We start from the raw sequence: 25848 nt of genomic DNA on the forward strand, positions 1-25848 counted from the left end.
TCACAGCTAGATTTACTGTATCAAGTGAGTATTTAAGAACTTGCATCTTGCAATCCCTGCTACAGAAAATCTAGCTGTGACGGTCCCACCTGATGACGAAGACTTGTGTTGCCTCCGAAACGTCGTGATTTTTTATTATTTTATTTCTATAATTACTTTTATTAATTTTAATTTCATTTTTCACCTACGTGACTTTACCGAAAAAACTTAGAGTATGAATCCTTGCAGTCACGAAAGCTTCAAATCTAGAATGAAGAGGGCTTTTTGAAATGAAGTTTTGACGTTTGACAAGCGCTCACCTCCTCCTGGTGTACATCCCTTGGCGAGTGCAGTGGTGTGGTGGTGGTGGTGAGTGGTGAGTGGTCGCGTGACATCAGGTGAGGAGTGCCAGGGGAGGGGTGGTGAGTTTCTGGCCACGTGACATCAGGTGAGTCGTGCAGGGGGGTGGTGGTGAGTGTTTGGCCACGTGACATCTAGTGAGGAGTGCCAGGGGGGTGGTGAGTGGTGAGTGTTGGTCACGTGACATCAGGTGAGTAGTGCAGGGGGGTGGTGGTGAGTGGTGAGGGTCTGGCCATGTGACATCAGGTGAGGAGTGGCAGGAGGGTGGTGGTGAGTGGTGAGTGGCTGGTCACGTGTCATCAGGTGAGTAGTGGCAGGGGGGGGGGGGTGGTGAGTGTCTGGTCACGTGACATCAGGTGAGTCGTGCAGGGTGGTGAGTGGTGAGTGTCTGGTCACGTGACATCAGGTGAGTAGTGGCAGGGGGGTGGTGAGTGGTGAGTGTCTGGCCACGTGACATCAGGTGAGTAGTGGCAGGGGGTGGTGGTGAGTGGTGAGTGTCTGGCCACTTGATATCAGGTGAGTAGTGGCAGGGGGGTGGTGGTGGTGAGTGGTGAGTGTTTGGCCACGTGACATCAGGTGAGTAGTGGCAGGGGGGTGGTGGTGAGTGGTGAAGGGGGGTGGTGGTGAGTGCCTGGCCACGTGACATCAGGTAAGGAGTGCCAGGAGGGGGGGGGGGGGGTGGTGAGTGTCTGGCCACGTTACATCAGGTGAGGAGTGCCAGGGGAGGTGGTGGTGGTGAGTGGTGAGTGTTTGAGAAGCCCCAGCAGAGGCGGGGTGAAGCGAAGCGGTGGCGAAACGAGTGAGAGGAGATTGGTGGAGAGAAGGAGGAGACTGAGCCGACTGGTTTGGTGGTGGGGGTGGAGGAGGAGAGAAGGAAGATAACCCCGTCTGTAGGATTGGGGCTGCCCGGCGGGCCTGAAGTCGAATACCTGATTGATGGCTGTTGCTAGTTTATGGTTCACTCAGTCCACCAATTAAAAGCCTCCTCCTCCTCATGTTCCTCCTCATTCTCATCCTCCTCCTTCATTTCCTTAGTCTCCTTCTCTTCATCATCGGAAACGTTCAGTCTTGATCATCAGACCTCTGATCAAATGTTTGCTGAAAAGCTGTGTGGCTTTCACTTTCTCATCTCGCTCGCGAGGATCAGTGACTCTCACAACGCGTTGAATGCTTTTTGTTTTGCCGAATGCTTTTCGACTTGAAGAGGTATGTACAAAGATATACTTTCATTATAATTTGGTTATTTACGTGTTGCGAATTTATTGTTGGTTGTCGTTCGTTACCTTTTGCGCAAACGACCACGCGTGGAATTCGAAACGGAGAACGTTTGATGTAAGCATGTGTCACGTTCTCATGCCGCGAGGTTGCCGCGATAGCCACGCGTGATGGATGGGTGCGTTTCGCCTCGATCGATGAGAGAGAAATTGCTGCTTCGTGCGTACTTTTAAGCACGCGGGCAATGCTTCACATTTTTGTTTTTTTAAATACGTCGACTTACAGTTCTGCAACACGCATGCAGGGCCGGATCATGGTCCCGTGAGGCCCCTGGGCTCATGTCTTTTGGAGGCCCCCCCCTCCCCCCGCTTTCTTATAGGGGTGTCTTTCTTGCCTTCCTCCTCGCTAAATCATCTACATCAATATATCTTGTGAACTGCCCAACTTCTCCTGAGGGGGAAATGACGGTTCTCGTGTACCATTACCTGTTGAGGGTTCACCTTCAAAGGATGGCTCTGGGGGAGTGACAACATGACTGGAAACTGAACTAGTGCTAGTTCCTTCCTCACAGCTGACAATAGTGCTGCTGTCATCATTATTACTATTAGAGGTTTTTTGAAAGAAGTTGCCATTGAGTGGAACATATTATTTGGGTCTTTCGGTAAAGTCACGGAGATAGGTCCAAAGAAAATAATAAAAAAAAAACTATAGTGGTGTCTTTCTTGCCTTCCTCCTCGCTAAATCATCTACATCAGTATATCATCAAAATCTAGCTGTCTGACAAGGTCTGACTCTATTTACGTAAGTGACAGTCAGCTGAGACGCGTTTGGCAACATGCTACTCCGCAGCTCATATTTTTTTATTCTGCCTAAAAGGGAAAATGTCCGCTCACCCTGGCAGTTTGTCACTGGCATAGTTAGACAAATCCCAAGTGCCACGAACACATTGGGGAACACTGACTGCAGATTAGGTGCCTGCAACGTCTCAAGCAATTTAGTTGGGCACTTCTCACCCTCAGAGTCAGACATGAAAGACTTGAGAATTGGATGAGTTCGTTGGCAAAGTTCATGTCCAGGTCTGACGGATATACAGCGGAGAGTGCATTTACCTTTTCCACTATGACATCACTGTTAGACACCTGATCTGACATCAACATAACTCCAACGAGACTTGTCAAACGCTTGTACGCATTCAAGCGATGTTCAAGGCATGCCACTAGCTTATCAATGACCACATAAAATGTCTCTATTTTTAACTTCTTCCTCCCCTCAGGTGTCACACCTGGCTTTGAGCTCTTATCTGCAAATGTTTGGCGTTTCCTCTTCCGCTGAACATCGTGCTCAGATGACTGAGAGACGCCCGTCACATTGAAGGCTGCCCTTTCAAAAGCCTCAAAGTGGTCTCGCTGTCCCACCACAAAATCTCTCAACGAAGACAACATCGGTGCTGCTCCAGAGATGTCAATGTCACTTTTCTGTAGGAGCACGCTTGTAGCGTGGAAGCGGTCAAGTTTGACGTCCCAGAAATGTGCCATGAACACCATCTCTAGGGTGTCCAATTTAGCACGTAGTCCAGCGGCCTCAATTCGAGTATTTCTTTTCTCATTACCATCATTGCACATACCACCGAAAGCCTCTCTAATGTGGGTGTCATTTCTCCACAGTGCCTTGGTTGACTGCCCTGAGCACTGAGTACTGGACAGCGATTTTAATGTCAGTTTGACGTCTGTCTTCCGAAAGACTTTCCCCCATCTGTGTGTGGATGAAGAGCAACATGTGCACAGTGACTGCAACATGTTCAAAAACTCGTCAGCCTCTGGGCTACTGCCGTCTAAGGTGTTAACACCAACTAAGTTAAGTGAATGTGCTGTGCAAGGCACATACTCTATCAGAGGGTTTTTTCTGTTTCAGGTGAGCCTGTAGGCAATTGTATTTTCCTGACATGTTGCTTGCATTGTCATATGACTAACCTTTACAGTTTGAGAGGTCCAACCCAAGGCCTTCCACCATCAAAGTCACACAATCTGCTAAATCTTCATTACAAGCTTTCGTGATTGGAGAAATCCAAACTCTTTGGCTATTTTGGTAAAGTCACGTAGGTAGAAAAACAACACTGGTCAACAAAAAATAATTCTGGCCTGGACTGTTGCAGCTGTTTTAGACTAATTTCAGGGTGCTGATTCCAAATCTGATCTCAGATTTGCTCTATCACATCTCATTTTTATGCTATCGGCATACCCCATTTTCATTGATTTTACCCGAAATTAACCCTGTCACTTATGATTGCAAGTTGTTGCGAGTCAGTGACTGCTTTAGTGTTAAAATATGGTGCTGTATTTTTAGGATAGTGTGTTTATAATATAATTTTATGTAGATATCAACATTTGTTTTATATTTTTCTTCCGCAGTTTTTATTGAAAATGCAATATTTGATATCTCAAAAACGATGTGATAGACAAAAACTGATGCCAGATTTGTAATCAGCACCCAAAAATTACCTTAAGACCGTTGGAATACCTTATGCCAGAAAAAGTGTGTTGACCAGTGTAATCGATCACGACGTTTCGATCGCAACACAAGCAATCGTCATCAGGTGAGACAATCACAGCAGGAGGAACTGCTGAGGCTGGAGAAAGAGCTGCTGCAACAAGAGTTTATATACGTAGTCTGCTAAACTTTTACCAGTGTGGCTCTCAGTTGGCTCAAAGGCCAGGAATCGTTCCACAACATTCTCGCTGCTGTTAACAAACCTGAATATGAACGTAAATTGGTCCACATGTGACAGGTCTGGAGTGGCGTCAACAATTATTGAGAAATATTCTTGGTTCTTTCGATAAAGTCACGTAGAAGGGAAAAAAAACAATAACATTCTCACGACGTTTCGATTGCAACACAAGCAATCAAATTTTCTTGCTGTGGTTTCCACACCTGATGATGATTGCTTGTGTTGTAATCGAAACGTCGTGAGAATTTTATTGTTTAAATTTTATTATTTTATTACTGTTTTTTCCATTCTACGTGACTTTACCAAAAGAACCAAGAATATGAATCTCTGCAGTCACGAAAGCTTTAAATCGATATTGAAAAATATTTGGCATCCCGAATCTCATCTGCTATTGTTTGGCGAGTTTTCTGACCTATTAGTTCAATGAGTTCCTCACGTATTGTTGATAACAAATAGGACACTGTGCCTCTTCCTTTTCCGCCAAACGTTTTAATATGTTCAGCTAAGAATGGCTCAAATTGTGATAGCAATTCTAGGATGCCACGAAAATTACCGTTATTGGTTGACCCAAACCGTTCATCATCTCCCCTTAACGCAAGTCCTCTTTCACCCAAGAACTTGATCACTGCTACAACTCTTTTCGAAATGTCCCTCCAGTATTTACGTTCCCCATCAAGTTGCTGCATGAGATATTTCAAAGTTCATTTATTAGGTATAGCCCTGTGAGCCATTCGGCTCTTGAATCGGGTGCAACCGCAACAAACAAAAAAAACATGAACAGAAAACATCTTAAAGTGACTATGTGCAAACAGAAAATCCAAGAAAAGACAGCAAAATATTGCAGAAAAATCACCGTACACCAACCCTGTGCAAATATCCCAGTGGGATGCAAGTCAAACAACAACAACAACCACAAGACAACTTAGATTAAGGCCACCAGTCTAACTGTACTACAACAAACAAACATGGCCAAACCAAAAAACTTTTCGAAAATCACCAAAATAAAGCCATAAAAGCAATGAAACAGTGATCATATGAACTGTGACCGAATTTTCACAATAAACGACGTGAACAACATTGAACCACCAAACTCTGCAGCCATAGCTGGCTGCATGAGTCACTCCACAACAGTAGGAGCATCAGTCGGAGTATCAATATTTTTCAATGCAGATATGCATCTATAGCACTGTCCTTTGTCCGCTGGTGCAGGGCATGCATGCGTGACCTGTGTTTTGCACTCTTTTCGTGCTCCCCTATTCTTTCAGAGTGCTTACAGTCACTCAACCCCTGGCTAAAGCCACCGAGCTTGCTGGAGAACAGTTTGCATGCAAAGCAGTGCACACAACCTGTTGAGGGTGAGTACAGTAGCCACTTTCTAGAAACATTCTGCCCCTTTGGCAATATACAGTTCAGAAGTTCATTGTTGAAACCTCTAGTCTTTCCATCAAGCGCTCTATCTCGGACTGAAGCTGGGTATTTTTCACTGCGGTTTCGGAAAGGGACTGCTCCTCTTTCAATAAGCACCGACTCAGCAATGTCACTGAACGTGCTTTGCCATAATGGAGGGTCAATTACCTTATAGCACCAGGAATGGCTTGGTTGCTGATTTGATTCTTGTGAACTGCCCAACTTCTCCTGAGGGGGAGATTATGGTTCTCGTGTACCATTAGCTGTTGAGGGTTCACCTTCAAAGGATGGCTCTGGGGGAGTAACAACATGACTGGAAACTAAACTAGTGAAGTACCGTTGAGGACGCTTGACACCGAGGTTGAGGCACACGTATATTTATTTGTACAAGTGGTCACAACAGGACAGTACTAAAGGGGGTATCGGCCCCCTCACCCGGATAGCTGGGGATACTCCGCTAGCTACCCCTGACCTGCCTCTGAATCCTCCACTAATGGGCTAGGGGAGGCTGTCTGGCCCGACACTGGTTAGTCGGGCTACGGTACCCGGAGTCCCAGAGTCCTGGCTCTGGTTCACGGGACCACGCCGCTGGCTCGGTCCTGCGCGGCCCTGACAAGGGCGGCGTCCCAGGGGAGTCCAGGGCTTCTAGCTAGACGATCTTCAGTCTTCCTCCTTCATCCTAATACTGAGCCCCGATCTCTCCGGCTCATCCCCCTTTATACCCCTCAGAGGATCACAACTCCGGGCAACCCCCCAGGCTGCCCGGTGCGGACGTCGTTGCGGGCACCTCCCCGTTAGCACTCACGGAGCCCCGCCCCCTGTGCTTGTTTCCCGTGTGATCCCATGCATACAGCCCTACACATACAGCCCCTCCGTAACAGCCCTACACTAGTGCTAGTTCATTCCTCACAGCTGACAATAGTGCTGCTGTCATCATTATTACTATTAGAGGGTTTTTGAAAGAAGTTGCCATCGAGTGGAACATATTCTTTGGGTCTTTCGGTAAAGTCACGGAGATAGGTCCAAAGAAAATAAAAAATAATAAAAAAAACTACGACGTTGTGTTGCGATCGAAACGTCGTAGTTTTTTGTTATTTTCTTTGGAACTATCTACGTGACTTTACCGAAAGACCTCAACATAAAGAATATTAATTCCTGCAGTCACAAAAGCTTTAAGTCACGAGTGGAACACTTGAAAGCAAAACTGCCTCTCTTGCCTCCCTTTCTTTTTTGGCTTTCCTTTTGGAAGCACCACTATTCCAACATTTGTGGTCCATATTTCAGAACTAGTATGCTATTTATATGAATATATTTATAGCATATCTCAATACTTATTCAATAATAATTGTATTAATATATAACACCCTTCAAATACTGTTGTTGGAAAATACAATCAAGTGGTAGTATTTTATAGTCTACTCGTACCTAAAGGCAGCTTTGAGTAGATAAAAGAAAAAAGGTAGAAAAGCACGTAAATCAAAATAACCCGAACCCTTTTAAAAGGCTGTTTAAAAAAATGCCCTTATGAGGGATTGTTGAAATAGCCTTTAAAAAGGCTGTTGTTTTAGAAAAAGGATGAAAAAAGTCTGAATATATTTACTGTGGCATACCAAGCAAGAAAACAGTCATCTGTCTGTGGCTTTTCCTACCAAGAAATGTCTTATACACCTGCCTGGTACAGAGAGAATTATGTTGCTTGAAATTCAAAATATGTGTTTCATTGGCTGAACAACCAACAAAGGTTTCTGATGAGTCAGTGAAATGACTTGGTGGAGACGATGCACATATGCCACACCCCATCGATGGGGAGGGGAAAAACACATTCCTGCGGAGGGAGCTGGTAGGAACGTTGGGTTGCTCGGTCAATGGCCAGGGTCAACGGCGGCGTGGTGTATTCCGCAAATATGGCCGACTGTGAGGGCGGGCACAAGCCGGCCGGGTACGGGTAGCCGGGTATCGGGTAGGGTACGGGTATCGGGTACCCGGTTGCGACCTCTGCGATGTACACACCGAGGTGCCCGGGAGCCCTAGTGGTCAACTCACGCTTTAAGCCCCAGGAGCCTAGGGGCCCGAGTGGTGAGCTCACTGTTTTAAACACAAAGGGGTCTGGGGGGCCCTCAAATTGTAAGCGCTGAGGGGTCTGGGGGGGCCCTAGTGGTTAGTTCACGCTATAAGCACCCAGGGGCCTAGTGGTCAGCTTGCGCTGTGCGCACTGAGAGCCAAGGCATTCAACTTCCTTCAGAAGTTTCGATTTAAAGCTTTCGTGACTGCAGGGATTCATCTTGGTTCTTTCGGTAAAGTCACGTAGAATGGAAATAATAAAATAATAATAATAAAACATAATAAAATAATTCTCACGACGTTTCGGCCACAACGCAAGCAGCCGTCCTCAGGTGAAGACCAGGTCTGTCGGGGAGACAGCGTCAGACGCTGTCTCCCCGACAGACCTGAGGACGGCTGCTTGCGTTGTGGCCGAAACGTCGTGAGAATTATTTTATTATGTTTTATTTTTATCATTTTATTACTTCCCTTCTACGTGACTTTACCGAAAGAACCAAGAAGATGATTCCTTCAGCAGCCTCAGGCCACGCATCACACGTGGCCTGAGGCTTCAAGGCCCTTGTCAGTCCGAGGCCTCAGTGGCCATAATCCAGCCTCGTTGAGGTGTAATAGGTCAGTCGCGAAACTTAAAATACAACAATTATTTAGCCAACTAAATGTAACATTGAGAGAGAGATCAAACACAGAACCACAGACATATAGACAGACGTATAAGCAGACAGATATCACAGAGATTACATAGTGCCTATGTTTGTTCTCTCTCTATGTATATCTGTGATATCTGTCTGCTTATATGTCTGTCTATATGTCTCTGGTTCTGTGTTTTATCTCTCTCTCAAATGTAGCATTCTCAGGAAGAACGTAATCAACCAGGTAGGGTGTTGACTATTGTGTTATCCGACTCTCTGTTGTATTACATTACATTTCTGAGTATACTAGATTTGTGTTTCTATTTCATTTATACCTGATGACGATTGCTTGTGTTGCAATTGAAACGTCGTATGCTATTTTTTTCTTCTTGGTTCTTTCGGTAAAGTCACGTAGAATGTAAATAATAAAATAAAAAAAAATAAAACATAATAAAATAATTCTCACGACGTTTCGGCCACAACGCAAGCAGCCGTCCTCAGGTGGAGAACAGGTCTGTCGAGGAGACAGCGTCTGAAGACTCCTGAGTCTGAAGAATTATTTTATGATGTTTTATTTTTATTATTATATTATTTCCATTCTACGTGACTTTACCGAAAGAACCAAGAAGATGAATCCCTGCAGTCACGAAAGCTGTAAATCGAAACGTCGTATGCTATTATTTAATTCGTTATTTTATCTTTATACGTCACTTTACCGAAAGAACCAAAGAGTGATTCCTGCAGTCACGAAAGCTCCAAATTAAGTTTAAATGTAACATTGATTTCCACCCCCTCCCCTCCCTAAGCTACATCGATGTCGGCGTGTAATAAAATAAAAGACTCACGCATCGATCGCCCGTGTGTGATTCACAAACAATTTACGGGCATATTGATCTCTGCTGGGTGGGTGGGTTGTTTAGTGAGCTGATTGACAGACTGGTTTCTGACGAGGTCTGTGAACACTGCGCCGACTGGTAGCCTCTTTGGATTCATTGACCCAGGTGCCATCACACCAGTAGCGTAACTATTATTCATCATAAGTTGAACAACTATTATTAACGTGGGGAGGGGGGGCAGATGGTGCCTTGCACCACAACTCCCTCCGCATGGTGACCACAACAAGATATTTGTATTTCGATTCACCTGAGGACGGCTGCTTGCGTTGTGGCCGAAACGTCGTGAGAATTATTTTATTATGTTTTATTTTTATTATTGTATTACTTCCCTTCTACGTGACTTTACCGAAAGAACCAAGAAGAAGATATTTGTAACAACAGTGTAAAAGAACAACAACAACATTTATTTAAAAGGCAGTATAACTTTTTTTTATATATGAAAATTCCTTTATTTACCGTTGCAACTTTACGCTTCTGCAAATCAAATATTTGGGGCCCCACCTGACCGATAGCCGCACCGACTAAGCTGACAATGTAGTTACTACACCACTGATAATGTAGTCACTATGCCACTGATAATGTAGTTACTACACCACTGATAATGTAGTTACTACGCCACTGATAATGTAGTTACTACACCACTGATAATGTAGTTACTACACCACTGATAATGTAGTTACTACGCCACTGATAATGTAGTTACTATGCCACTGATAATGCAGTCACTACCCCACTGATAATGTAGTTACTATGCCACTGATAATGCAGTCACTACACCACTGATAATGTAGTTACTATGCCACTGATAATGCAGTCACTACACCACTGATAATGTAGCTACTATGCCACTGATAATGCAGTCACTACACCACTGATAATGTAGTTACTATGCCACTGATAATGTAGTTACTACACCACTAATAATGTAGTCACTACACCACTGATAATGTAGTTACTATGCCACTGATAATGTAGTTACTATGCCACTGATAATGTAGTTACTACACCACTGATAATGTAGTCACTACGCCACTGATGATGTAGTTACTACACCACTGATAATGTAGTTACTACGCCACTGATAATGTAGTCACTACGCCACTGATAATGTAGTTACTACACCACTGATAATGTAGTTACTACACCACTGATAATGTAGTCACTACACCACTGATAATGTAGTTACTACGCCACTGATAATGTAGTTACTACGCCACTGATAATGTAGTCACTACGCCACTGATAATGTAGTTACTACACCACTGATAATGTAGTTACTACGCCACTGATAATGTAGTTACTACACCACTGATAATGTAGTCACTACACCACTGATAATGTAGTCACTACACCACTGATAATGTAGTTACTACACCACTGATAATGTAGTCACTACACCACTGATAATGTAGTCACTACGCCACTGATAATGTAGTTACTACACCACTGATAATGTAGTTACTACGCCACTGATAATGTAGTCACTACACCACTGATAATGTAGTCACTACACCACTGATAATGTAGTTACTACACCACTGATAATGTAGTTACTACGCCACTGATAATGTAGTCACTACGCCACTGATAATGTAGTTACTACACCACTGATAATGTAGTTACTACGCCACTGATAATGTAGTCACTACACCACTGATAATGTAGTTACTACACCACTGATAATGTAGTTACTACGCCACTGATAATGTAGTTACTACACCACTGATAATGTAGTCACTACACCACTGATAATGTAGTTACTACACCACTGATAATGTAGTTACTACGCCACTGATAATGTAGTTACTACACCACTGATAATGTAGTCACAACACCACTGATAATGTAGTTACTACACCACTGATAATGTAGTCACTACACCACTGATAATGTAGTCACTACACCACTGATAATGTAGTTACTACACCACTGATAATGTAGTCACTACGCCACTGATAATGTAGTTACTATGCCACTGATAATGTAGTTACTATGCCACTGATAATGTAGTTACTACACCACTGATAATGTAGTCACTACGCCACTGATAATGTAGTTACTACACCACTGATAATGTAGTTACTACGCCACTGATAATGTAGTCACTACGCCACTGATAATGTAGTTACTACACCACTGATAATGTAGTCACTACACCACTGATAATGTAGTTACTACACCACTGATAATGTAGTCACTACACCACTGATAATGTAGTTACTACGCCACTGATAATGTAGTTACTACGCCACTGATAATGTAGTCACTACGCCACTGATAATGTAGTTACTACACCACTGATAATGTAGTTACTACGCCACTGATAATGTAGTTACTACACCACTGATAATGTAGTCACTACACCACTGATAATGTAGTCACTACACCACTGATTATGTAGTTACTACACCATTGATAATGTAGTCACTACACCACTGATAATGTAGTCACTACACCACTGATAATGTAGTTACTACGCCACTGATAATGTAGTCACTACACCACTGATAATGTAGTCACTACACCACTGATAATGTAGTTACTACACCACTGATAATGTAGTTACTACGCCACTGATAATGTAGTCACTACGCCACTGATAATGTAGTTACTACACCACTGATAACGTAGTTACTACGCCACTGATAATGTAGTCACTACACCACTGATAATGTAGTTACTACACCACTGATAATGTAGTTACTACGCCACTGATAATGTAGTTACTACACCACTGATAATGTAGTCACTACACCACTGATAATGTAGTGACTACACCACTGATAATGTAGTTACTACGCCACTGATAATGTAGTTACTACACCACTGATAATGTAGTCACAACACCACTGATAATGTAGTCACTACACCACTGATAATGTAGTCACTACGCCACTGATAATGTAGTTACTACACCACTGATAATGTAGTCACTAAGCCACTGATAATGTAGTTACTACACCACTGATAATGTAGTTACTACACCACTGATAATGTAGTTACTATGCCACTGATAATGTAGTTACTACACCACTGATAATGTAGTTACTACACCACTGATAATGTAGTCACTACGCCACTGATAATGTAGTTACTACACCACTGATAATGTAGTTACTACGCCACTGATAATGTAGTCACTACACCACTGATAATGTAGTTACTACACCACTGATAATGTAGTCACTACACCACTGATAATGTAGTTACTACACCACTGATAATGTAGTCACTACACCACTGATAATGTAGTCACTACACCACTGATAATGTAGTTACTACACCACTGATAGTGTAGTTACTATGCCACTGATAATGTAGTTACTACACCACTGATAATGTAGTCACTACACCACTGATAATGTAGTTACTACGCCACTGATAATGTAGTTACTACACCACTGATAATGTAGTCACTACACCACTGATAATGTAGTTACTACGCCACTGATAATGTAGTTACTACACCACTGATAATGTAGTTACTACGCCACTGATAATGTAGTTACTACGCCACTGATAATGTAGTTACTACACCACTGATAATGTAGTTACTACGCCACTGATAATGTAGTTACTACACCACTGATAATGTAGTTACTACGCCACTGATAATGTAGTTACTACGCCACTGATAATGTAGTTACTACACCACTGATAATGTAGTTACTACGCCACTGATAATGTAGTTACTACACCACTGATAATGTAGTTACTACGCCACTGATAATGTAGTCATTACACCACTGATAATGTAGTTACTACACCACTCATAATGTAGCTACTATGCCACTAATAATGTAGTTACTACACCACTGATAATGTAGTTACTACGCCACTGATAATGTAGTTACTACACCACTGATAATGTAGTTACTACGCCACTGATAATGTAGTCATTACACCACTGATAATGTAGTTACTACGCCACTGATAATGTAGTCACTACGCCACTGATAATGTAGTTACTACGCCACTGATAATGTAGTTACTACGCCACTGATAATGTAGTTACTACGCCACTGATAATTTAGTTACTACGCCACTGATAATGTAGTTACTACGCCACTGATAATGTAGTTACTACACCACTGATAATGTAGTTACTATGCCACTGATAATGTAGTTACTACACCACTGATAATGTAGTTACTACGCCACTGATAATGTAGTTACTACACCACTGATAATGTAGTTACTACACCACTGGTAATGTAGTCACTACACCACTGATAATGAAGTTACTACACCACTGATAATGTAGTTACTACGCCACTGATAATGTAGTTACTACACCACTGATAATGTAGTTACTACACCACTGATAATGTAGTTACTACGCCACTGATAATGTAGTTACTACACCACTGATAATGTAGTTACTACACCACTGGTAATGTAGTCACTACACCACTGATAATGTAGTTACTACACCACTGATAATGTAGTTACTACACCACTGATAATGTAGTCACTACACCACTGATAATGTAGTTACTACACCACTGATAATGTAGTTACTACACCACTGATAATGTAGTTACTACACCACTGATAATGTAGTTACTGCACCACTGATAATGTAGTCACTACACCACTGATAATGTAGTTACTACACCACTGATAATGTAGTTACTACACCACTGATAATGTAGTTACTACACCACTGATAATGTAGTTACTACACCACTGATAATGTAGTTACTACGCCACTGATAATGTAGTTACTACACCACTGATAATGTAGTTACTACACCACTGATAATGTAGTTACTACACCACTGATAATGTAGTTACTACACCACTGATAATGTAGTTACTACACCACTGATAATGTAGTCACTACACCACTGATAATGTAGTCACTACACCACTGATAATGTAGTTACTACACCACTGATAATGTAGTTACTACACCACTGATAATGTAGTCACTACACCACTGATAATGTAGTTACTACACCACTGATAATGTAGTTACTACACCACTGATAATGTAGTCACTACACCACTGATAATGTAGTTACTACGCCACTGATAATGTAGTTACTACGCCACTGATAATGTAGTTACTACACCACTGATAATGTAGTCACTACACCACTGATAATGTAGTTACTACGCCACTGATAATGTAGTTACTACGCCACTGATAATGTAGTCACTACACCACTGATAATGTAGTTACTACGCCACTGATAATGTAGTTACTACGCCACTGATAATGTAGTTACTACACCACTGATAATGTAGTTACTACACCACTGATAATGTAGTTACTACGCCACTGATAATGTAGTTACTACACCACTGATAATGTAGTTACTACACCACTGATAATGTAGTTACTACACCACTGATAATGTAGTCACTACACCACTGATAATGTAGTTACTACACCACTGATAATGTAGTCACTACGCCACTGATAATGTAGTCACTACACCACTGATAATGTAGTTACTACACCACTGATAATGTAGTTACTACACCACTGATAATGTAGTTACTACACCACTAATAATGTAGTCACTACGCCACTGATAATGTAGTTACTACACCACTGATAATGTAGTTACTACGCCACTTATAATGTAGTTACTACACCACTGATAATGTAGTCACTACGCCACTGATAATGTAGTTACTACACCACTGATAATGTAGTCACTACACCACTGATAATGTAGTTACTACACCACTGATAATGTAGTCACTACACCACTGATAATGTAGTTACTACACCACTGATAATGTAGTTACTACACCACTGATAATATAGTTACTACGCCACTGATAATGTAGTTACTATGCCACTGATAATGTAGTTACTACACCACTGATAATATAGTTACTACGCCACTGATAATGTAGTTACTATGCCACTGATAATGTAGTCACTACGCCACTGATAACACTGGTCTACAGCCAAAATACTTCCGAAATAAATGTAGTCCAACTTTACTAATTCTGGGTCACTGAGAATGAAAATGATGCTTAAAATGGTTGATTGGCTATAGTTTTCAAGATATGCTACTGTGTCAGTATATACGACCTTTGACTTAGGAATGACGGAGGATACGTGAGTTATAAAGGGAAAGGATCTCAATTTAAATGAGAAATGACTCAATTACATCTTTGACTGGATCTATGAATACACCTGTGGCTGGTTTTGGACAGTACTTGCTTTTTGAGCAAAACAATCAGTGATACAATATGAACCTGGCATTGTGTCATACATCTTCTTAGTTCTTTCGGTAAAGTCACGTAAAAAGGGAAATAATAAAATAATAAATATGAAACCTAATCAAATACAATTCTCACTTTTATTATTTTATTATTTCAATTCTACGTGACTTTACCGAAAGAACCAAGAATATGAACTCCGTACATTGTTTTTGTGTGTGTGGGATTAGCCGCGCTAAAGAGCTTTGTGGTTCAAGCCGTGCTTTAAATGAATTCCTTGCAAACCCTAACGACTGAAACATATTGGAATAAATTTAATATACAAGGCATGACACAAAACGCACCACGGATCGAATCCGCGCAAACAGACCACGAAGTGAGCAGCTCCTGCGATAGGCCGAGCGTCTGCAACGTCAGACACGGCTTGTGCGTCCGTAGGTTGTTCACGTTCACGTTTCATTTAGCGCACTCAGTGCCGGATTAATTATCCTAGTAGCAACAGTAGCTGCATGTGTATTAGCAACAGTAGCTACATGTGTAGTAGCAACAGCAGCTACATGTGTAGTAGCAACAGTAGCTGCATGTGTAGTAGCAACAGTAGCTGCATGTGTAGTAGCAACAGTAGCTGCATGTGTAGTAGCAACAGCAGCTGCATGTGTAGTAACAACAGTAGCTACATGTGCAGTAGCAACAGTAGCTACATGTGTAGTAGCAACAGTAGCTACATGTGTAGTAGCAACAGTAGCTACATGTGTAGTAGCAACAGTAGCTGCATGTGTAGTAGCAACAGTAGCTGCATGTGTAGTAGCAACAGTAGCTACATGTGTAGTAGCAACAGTAGCTGCATGTGTAGTAGCAACAGTAGCTACATGTGTAGTAGCAACAGTAGCTGCATGTGTAGTAGCAACAGTAGCTACATGTGTAGTAGCAACAGTAGCTGCATGTGTAGTAGCAACAGCAGCTGCATGTATAGTAACAACAGCAGCTACATGTGTAGTAGCAACAGTAGCTCCAAATGTAGTAGTTACATATGTAGTAGCTACGGGCCCCGCACTTTCAAGAGCCCCGCGCTAAATGCTTTCAAGCCATCATTTCCGGTTCAGTGATTCTGCACTTGCTCTATGACTATAGTACTATACCGCCTTCAATTTTTACGAACGACCGGGTGTTTAAGGTTAGCGATTTGTCGTATTATCTGGCTGTATAGCAAACGAAAAAATACAATTACTTTACTATTCTATGGGTCTTTCGGTAAAGCCACGTAGGTAGAAAAATTATAAAAAATATATATCACGACGTTTCCATCGCAACATAAGCAATCGTCTTCAGGTGCAATTAAAAAACGTGAGTGTTTAATGTGAACGGTTTTTGTTCATTTAGGGCCTCTTTATAACATTTGCCACTGCCCCCTCCCCCACACTGCTCATCAGAGGTCGCAAACGGGTACCCGTACCCGGCCGTACCCGTACCCTACCCGTACCCGGCCGGGTATCGGGTAGGGTACGGGTACCCGATTGCGACCTCTGGGATGAAGCCATGTTGCAGGCGTGGGTGGGTTGATTCTAGGAACTTGAATTGTGAGAAGAGACGAGACGTTGGGAAATGAGTGACAAACGGTGACTCACCAGTGACTCACGGCCTACCCGTACCCGGCCGGGTACGGGTAGCCGGGTATCGGGTAGGGTACGGGTATCGAGTACCCGGTTGCGACCTCTGCTGCTCATACTCCTTGCACCGCCCACCGCCCAGTTCAAGAACAGCCAGACGGGGGGGGGCACGCTGGGTGGGAGCACGTGGAGGGGATTTGGTTGAGGGGGGGTTCCTCCTTTGGGGCAGTCGCTCCGATTCGCCGTAGCCAGTGGGACACGGCTCTGCTCGTCCATCGACACAGCAAACTCGACAATTCGTTGACGAGCCGAGACGGTGGATGTTTGCCGTCGCGTGAGCCGCACATCGAGGGCATCCCGATTCGGATCGACCCCCGCGTCGAGAACGGCCGCTGCGTCCCATCGCTGGCAGGTGAATGTGCGCGCGATGCAACCACAACAACAACCACAACAACAACCACAACAACAACAACCACAACAACAACAACAACAAAAAGACACGCGCGCGCGCGACAAAGGCATAGGTCTCTCCCCCCCCCCTCCCACCGGTATAGCCTCAACAGACTGTTGGGGCAAGTGCTGTACCGCCAGCACGTGCTGGAAATTCACCTGCCCACGGGATTGTTCCCTAGGAACTACATGCAACAAAAAACCACACACACAAAAGGCAAAGATCCCCCGTATAGCCTGAGCAATATTTTTGGGGCAAGTGCTGTTAGCGAGCAGCACCTGTGAAGGCCGGAACGGTGCACGAGTGGGTGGGTGGCCAGCACCACGCCCGGCCGCCTTTGTCTCCCCAGTGGCAACGCTTACACACCGCACTGGGTACAGTAAATTTAGCTGTGACGGTCCCACCTGATGACGGAGACTTGTGTTGCCTCCGAAACGTCGTGATTTATAATTTTATTTCTATTATTATTTCTATTATTTTATTTTTATTATTTATTTTTACCTACGTGACTTTACCGAAAAAACCCCTAAGAATATGACTCCTTCCCTCTCCATGCTATAATTATAATCGTATCATTATTACCACTAGAGAACCCATTGCTCTGCCACGGTTTAATAAGAAACAGCCGTCATTGTAATACTCTGCTCACAATCCTCATATGCTCGGGGCACTATAAGCAATCTGCCTTTTTACATAATAATAATACAATTCCAAGATGATATGTATCGTTGGGTGTTTTAATATTCTTCTTGGTTCTTTCGGTAAAGTCACGTAGAAGGGAAATAATAAAATAATAAAAATAAAACATAATAAAATACAATTCTCACGACGTTTCGGCCACAACGTAAGCAGCCGTCCTCAGGTGAAGAACAGGTCTGTCGGAAAGACAGCGTCTAAATGACGCTGTCTTTCCGACAGACGCTGTCATTCCGACATACCTTTCTTCACCTGAGGACGGCTGCTTGCGTTGTGGCCGAAACGTCGTGAGAATTATTTTATTATTTTTATTATTTTATTATTTCCCTTCTACGTGACTTTACCGAAAGAACCACGAAGATGAATCCCTGCAGTCACGAAAGCTTTAAATCGAAATGTTTTCATATTCTTTAGGATGTAATGGATATTCTTGTAAAAAGAATGACATTCATAGGAGCACACATTGAAAAGCTAGAACGGTGGTTTACTGCCGCCTGCACCCGTTTGGTTCGCAGAGAGGGCCTCTCGCATCTCCAGCGAGTGAGTGCACCCCAGGTTAAGAACCACTGAGTTAGAGTGATTGAAAACGCAGCGTGGTCACTCCTCTGTATTCATTATTCACACCTCTGTGGTGTCGCTAGCTATCATGATGATTATTATTATTACGCATTCCCAACTTCGTCTTTCACCCTTTCAAATCAACTCAGTGTTTATTTGTTACGCGGAGAAATCCCGTGAGCCAGTTACTCAGCTAGTTTCAGTGGCAACGGCTCTGCAGCAGCCACTTACCAATCGAGTTGATGTTCGTGTGGAGAGGGGCCTTTGCCAACAGCCAACAAACTCGTGACATAGATTATTTTTAAGAGCAGAATGATCATTGTTATAGTTATTTCGCCTCGCCATCAGCCATCATCCCTTCTAGCCATGGCGTGTCACACCCAGGCCCAGTTATTTTAACAGTTTGAACGGTACAGAAGTTGATCATTGGTTTTTTACCCTTTTATCTGGCAACAAAACTGACACCTTTTTTTTACAAGGAGTCATGTTTGCATAGACCACAATACCTGCAGTCATAATGCAACCAAAAAACATAACTCTGATCATGTATGCACTGTCCTTGAAGTTGATTGACAGCTTTCCTTAGAGCCTAGTCTCACATGGATTGGACCAGATGACGCCAAAAGGCGCACAACTCAAAGACAATGCACCATCAGAGTATGACAGTGTCAGTTTTGTTGCCAGATAAAAGGGTAAAAACCAATTATCATATTTTTTTTACTGGCAAATGAGGTTCCAATGGTGGTACATAAGTTGTCCGTGGTTTGGGAGACTGTCCGTGTCATGGGAACGCAGAATGATTACCAACCAATTGATTTTTTTAAACGAATTTACCCGTAAGAGCCGCACTAAGTCCAAAGACTATTTTTCAGCAGCGTCTTGCAGTGGGTTTTTTAATTTTTAGATGTTTTCAACCTATCAACGACTCAGTTTATACGTGCGAGAGAAAACCACAGCGCCCCGGATAAACCCCACGCACGCGAGAGGGGACAACGCTCTATCCCCGTACAGAATGTCTTGAGCAGACGCAGATTCGTCAACACGCTGCACTGCCTCCTCTTGGCGAAACCGAGCTATGGCAGTGCCCACGAGAGAGAGGAGTTTCACAACATCTGTGGACGAACACCTCCCTGAATCTCAATTGAGCACAGGGTGACTCACATACCTGGCAACCCTTTATCAGTACCTACCTTATCACAGACCAATTCAGACCTTATTGGTCACCCCGTGCTTATATAAATCTCAACGTTCATCCTACAAAGTCCCATCACAAGGGAAAAACACAAACAAATAGACAAAACAAATTTGCCCGTATTGAAACGGCTGTACGCCGTATGGACCTGAAGACTCAATTTCCCTGTACGCTGTTTGAGACTCGGCGCTAAACAAAGCTGTCTGTGCTGTGGACCAATCAGTTTCAAAATCAATGCATCATCATATACTACCAGCGCATGTTTTTTGTTTGCATGTTCACCACAAGGCCTGTGTGTGGTTAATGCAGACACGATTCCTTGCAAAGCGTTTCTATTTGGTGATTTAACATCTGAACACAACTGTTTCATTGCCAGAAAGGGTCAAACCCATTCTCATATTGTCATACTGGCAAGGCGATATCCCTTGATAAACCAAATGGGTTGACAGCCGTGGACTCGGGACTTGTTAGGACACCGTAGAGCCCGTGTCCCTATCCACTGCTGGATGAGTGATTTCTCCTCGCCGCACGTAGGTCTCTCTTGGCCATGTCCCGAGGACTTTCGGTCGATTTCTCTATTCCTGCATCTTGACAGATCCGCAACGAGACTTTGCATCGATAGCTCGTTCTTGCGATGTATCTTTACTTCGTTATTATAGAGCGCCCTGCCTCAAGGCGCCCTCTAAATATAAACAAGCGGGGTCACGAAACATCGAGTGACTGAGCTGGCAAGGGCGTGGAAGGCCTGATAAATGAGTGATTGTAACAGAGAGCACGTGGGGTCACGATGATAGTAATAATAATATAATTATAGATTTGAAGTTTTAATTTATTTTCTCTTTTTTACCAACGTGACTTTACCGAAAAAAACAAAGAATAATAATAATATAGTTGGTCATCGATTATGCCAATTTCATACAGTAAACACATTTAAAACACTTAAAGAAAAACTTTTAGCAACACCTAAGAGCATAACGTCGTGCAAGAATGTGCAAAAATAAGCGATTTTAAAAAATGATTAGGAGTGATTATCCGGATAATCAATGATCTACCGTACTTTAATTTTATATAGTATCATTCATGCTAATTGCATTCCATAACGCTATATATTGATTATATATTCTATATAGAGTTGCTACCTTCCTATAAAAGCAAACAATGTATAGTAGATGAAAAAATAAACGAATAACGAAATGGCACCACAAACAAAAGGGCACAAACACCAACAACAGCAGCGACAACAACAACAACAACAGCAGCAAAGTTATCACAGAGATGAGCCCATGAGCTCTGCTACACATCCCAGAGCACAATTACGACTTCTAAAACAAGCCAGGCAACGTTCACACGAGGGGCGCTGGGTGGAGTGGCCAGCAGTTGCGACTCGTTCAGTCCCATCGCTCAAATGTCCAAAAATACGACGGCGACCTATTTCGACGTAGAACATTTTTTTTGTACGAGTAACACAAAAAAATAAAGAGGCCTCTAGTTCGAATTCGAGTGAAACGAAAGTGTATAGGGGAGGGATGGGAAGGAGTGGAGAGGCGAGGGGAGAGAAGGGAATGGAATGGATTGAGGGCAAGTTATGAGTTAAGGGTGAGAATACAGTTTCTAAACTCAACTAAAAAGTAAACTATTGATTTTATTTTACCAGGTAAGGCCCACTGAGCTGTACAGCTCTTTTTTTCAGAAACGACCTGGCCACAAACGATAGCTCAACGAAGTGGCTTATCACATGAAAATGTATGGCAGTAGCCAAATACTATAAACGCACGTTTCTTAATGTGCGGGGAAAACCCGGAGAAAAATCCACGCGACCACGAGGGGAGGAGAGAGAGATACACGCAAACTCCCAATATACAGCAGCAGGCGTCAGGGTCGGGATCAACCCCACGATCTCCTGCATACCAGGCGAGGTAGTTAACATCTCTTAGCCAACATGATGATGATGATGATGAAAGAGAGACACACAAACTCCAAATATACAGCAGGCGTCAGGGTCTGGATCGACCCCACGATCTCCTGCATACCAGGCGAGGCAGTCAACATCTCCTAGCCAACGTGGCGCCCCTAGAAAGCAGAACTGCTGTGACTGGACACTGCTCAGCGTGCGTCGGTCATGGGTGGAAAAACCCCGATTTTTCCAGCTGCAGGCATCGGGTTTTTTCTTTAATACAATTAAACCCGATTTCTGGGAATTAAAACCTGCTTTAATTAATACGAAACTCTGATCCAAGGCTTAGGCTGCTTCCTCGTCGGTACTGCTATTATCGTACTCGGGGGGTGGGGGGGGCCGTCGGGCACGGGGTAGTCGTAGAATGCGGCGGGCAGGTTGGTCTCGATGAACACGAGGAGCTTCTCCTCCACAATCGTGGGCGCCGCCAGTGAGTTCCTTCGCTTGGAATGGACGAAGCCCATCGTTGAGAAGTTGGCGAAGTGCGGTTCTGCAATTAGAACCAATTAAACCGGATTTCTCCCAATCTCAGATGATCGGGTTTAATATAAAAAGACAATTAAACCCGATTGTAAAAAAAACCCGACTGTGCCACCCTTGGCGTCGGTGGCTGTGGGTTTGCGTGCGTGCCCATCCCAGCAGGGAGCTGAGGTTCACGTCTTTCGAGGACATAATCCGGAGCCTGACAAGGTGAAATGGGGTCCCTGTGTCGAGGAGGTTTAGAACGCTTTACCCTTGCGGCCATTGATGAAGGTGATATCTGACAGACATACCTAAAATACGTTCCTTTGACGGATGTGCAGTATGAGTGTATATATATATTATGGTTACGTGTGTGTGTGTATCTATACGTACCTCGTTCAACACAGCTCGTGGTTCAGAGTCAAACAGCGGTGTTTGAAATTCAAGACGATGTGAGTAATGGCGTTTTTTGTATATGTCCGCATACAATGCAAACAGAATGCAAGCATAACTATCTTAAGAGAGTAATTACATAATTAGTAATCACATTTTCATATATTAATATACTTTGCAAGCAGTGGCGTAAGCAATAATTACAAGGTTGCAACGTTACCGATACCAACGCTAAGGAAACGTTTCTATTAGGCGACGTTTTAAGCAATAGACCTTCTTCAGAACACATGGATAGAGGTGACAGAGATAGCGTGGATGAGACGGCGCTTTACACCATGAGACCTGATGGGAATTACAGTTTTTATTTTATATCAGATTCATTTGCTTTAATAGTTGAACTAATAGCGGCGGCCTAGTTAACACCAATTGCTTGCTAAATGTATTGCAATATATAAATTTGCATAATACGTAAGATAAGTCTAATGTTTAATGTTGATACTTATTGATGACTTGGGGGTTTGTCTGTTACTCAGTACGGCTACCACGATCCATTTACTGATAAATACGAGGTGCTTCAAAAAGATGTTAACACTTCAGATAATTTGCAACAATACCACGAGAAATGTGGAGACGACCTGGAGAAGATTCCAGGCACGCGTTGACAATGATTGCGAACAAGTGGAGGCTCTTTAACTTTTTGAAGCTATTAACGTCACATTTGATATCATGATTACAGTGTATTATCCGTTATTTTCCCATTAAAAACGATAGTCCCATGTAAGTGTTAACGTTTTTTTGAAGCACTCGGTATATTTATAAATGCTCACCAGCAAACATTTTAAGCATAATTATTATCAGATCCCATGGTGTACACCCAATCTGTCTCTCTGTCTCTCTCTCTCTGTCTCTCCCTATGTACTCTGAAGATGATGGGTCATTGCCATCACCTATATTTTTTTCTGTAAAGGCCACAGTGTGATTATTGACGAATGTGTTGACGTTTGTTGTTGTTGTTGGTCCATTGTGGTAGTTGCACCACAGCCAACGCAGCAGCAGCGTCATCACCAAATAACTTTAACCCACACAGTGCATCGAACGCCGTGTGTGTGTGCACCATCACTCGTGCTCACTGCACGGCTCTGCTTCGTTTTGACTCCGTCTGCCGGCGTCATTCCAATGACCCGTGTCACTCTTCAAAGTGAGACTCATCCTGAATTCTTCGCGTTCAGCTCCTTGTTAAGCTAAAACGTAACTAGTTTTTTTATTTCTAGATTTGAAGCTTTCGTGACTGCAAGGATTCATACTCTTAGTTTTTTCGGTAAAGTCACGTAGGTAAAAAATGAAATTAAAATTAATAAAAAAATAAAATAATGCATCACTTGATACAGCAAATCTGGCTGTGACGGTCCCACCTGATGACGGAGACTTGTGTTGCCTCCGAAACGTCGTGATTTTTATAATTTTATTTTAATAAAATTTTATTTCATTTTTTACCTACGTGACTTTACCAAAAAAACTAAGAGTATTGTTTTTTTTATGTATTTGATTTTACCAGGTAAGGCCCCCACTAAGCTGTGTAGCTCTTTTTCAGAAGCGATCTGGCAATCGCAAATGACAGCGCAACGAAGTGGCTTGTCACCATGTGGACATTTATAGCAGCCGAATACTCGCAATGTATGTTTTGTAAATGTGGAGGGGGAAAACCGGAGGACCCAGAGAAAAATCCACGCGACCACGGGGAGAGAGAGACACGCAAACTCCAAATATACAGCAGCAAGCGTCAGGGTCAGGGTCAGGGACGGGATCGAACCCACGACCTCCTGCATATCAGGCGAGGTAATTAACATCTCCTGGCCACCGTGATGATGCTGAGAGAGAGAGAGACACGCAAACTCCAAATACACAGCAGCAGGCGTCAGGGTCGGGATCGAACCCACGATCTCCTGTATACCAGGCGAGGTAGTCAACATCTCGCAACCCAGATGAAATTACTCAGGGTTGTACGTATGTATGTTGAACTTCTTTCGCACCGTACGTAGCCAACCGTGCTAATCGGTGGTGCGGTTCGTGCAAAAACTCACCGCTGTCAACTGACCTTCTGTTTTTGTCGGCGCATTGGGATCTACGTATGATGCAATCACGCCTTTACAGATGCAAATTATCATCACTACTATCTCTGACCCCCTCTCTCTCTATTTAAGGCCTCGACACAGAGGCGTTGTTTCTCTGTGTGCCTATGTGTGTGTCTCTCTCTGTGTGTCTCTGTGTGCGTCTCTCTCTCTGCTTGTGTGTCTGTCTGTGTGTCTCCGTGTCTGTGTTTTGTCTCTCTCTCAAATTTAGCAATCTTTGGAAGAACGTAATCAACCAGGTAGGGTTGTTGACTGTTATGTTAGCCGACTCTCTCGTGTTGTATCGCATTACATTTGTAAGTAGCACAAGAAAAAGAAAGAGGCCTCTAGTTCATCACTACCATCTACTACAGCAGTTGAATTACATCCGTGAAAACCGCGCTTTGCGCGATGGCCCTTCCACGCGCGGCGACGAAGGGCAAAGTGCCACCAAAACTTTTGCAACAACTCCCGTGAGTTAGATGGGGGGGTGGGGGGGGCATCTCGCGGGTCGCCTCCTCCACGCTCCAGCAAGGGCTCCTCCCTGGACCGCTGCTGGAGCCATGGATCGCGACGGCGGTTGCCGTGAGCCCAGTGAGGTCGCCATGCGGTTGCTGCTGGGTGATGTATTGGGCTGGGGCATGCTGTTGTTGCTGTGTGTGTGTGTGGGGTTCACTGTGTAGCGGTTAGCGCGCTGCGCTATGAACCTGGTGACCCGAGTTCGATTCCCGCTCACGGCCAACACCGGTGACGATTATCTGAACCGGTACTGGGCCTCCCCTAGGTCGACTCAGCCTCAAATGAGTACCTGGTGCGGTGTGTAAACATCGCCACTGGGGAGACAAAGGCGGTCGGGCGTGGTGCTGATCACCCACCCTCTCGTGTACTGTTCCGGCCTTCATAAGTGCTCGCTAACAGCACTTGCCCCTACAGTCTGTTCACGCTATATGGGGGATCTTTGTCATGTTT

At 43.5% G+C, this 25848-nt stretch overlaps 1 protein-coding gene across 3 annotated transcripts in view; it reads left to right on the plus strand.

Moving 5' to 3' along the window:
• Positions 1-1365: 1365 nt before the first annotated feature.
• LOC144735699 (high-affinity choline transporter 1-like) overlaps positions 1366-25848 on the plus strand; it is a 60552-nt gene continuing 36069 nt past the window's right edge. For 2 of the 3 annotated variants that reach the window (XM_078618181.1, XM_078618179.1), the window contains exon 1: positions 17354-17477. The gene's annotated coding sequence lies outside the window, so the exon portion shown is untranslated. Of the gene's footprint in view, positions 1546-17353; positions 17478-25848 lie in introns of those variants that run through there. The other variant, XM_078618180.1, reaches the window with a different exon arrangement.

Source organism: Lampetra planeri, chromosome 56, assembly GCF_965212315.1.
Source record: "Lampetra planeri chromosome 56, kcLamPlan1.2.h2, whole genome shotgun sequence".
In the NCBI taxonomy this organism is placed as follows: domain Eukaryota; kingdom Metazoa; phylum Chordata; class Hyperoartia; order Petromyzontiformes; family Petromyzontidae; genus Lampetra; species Lampetra planeri.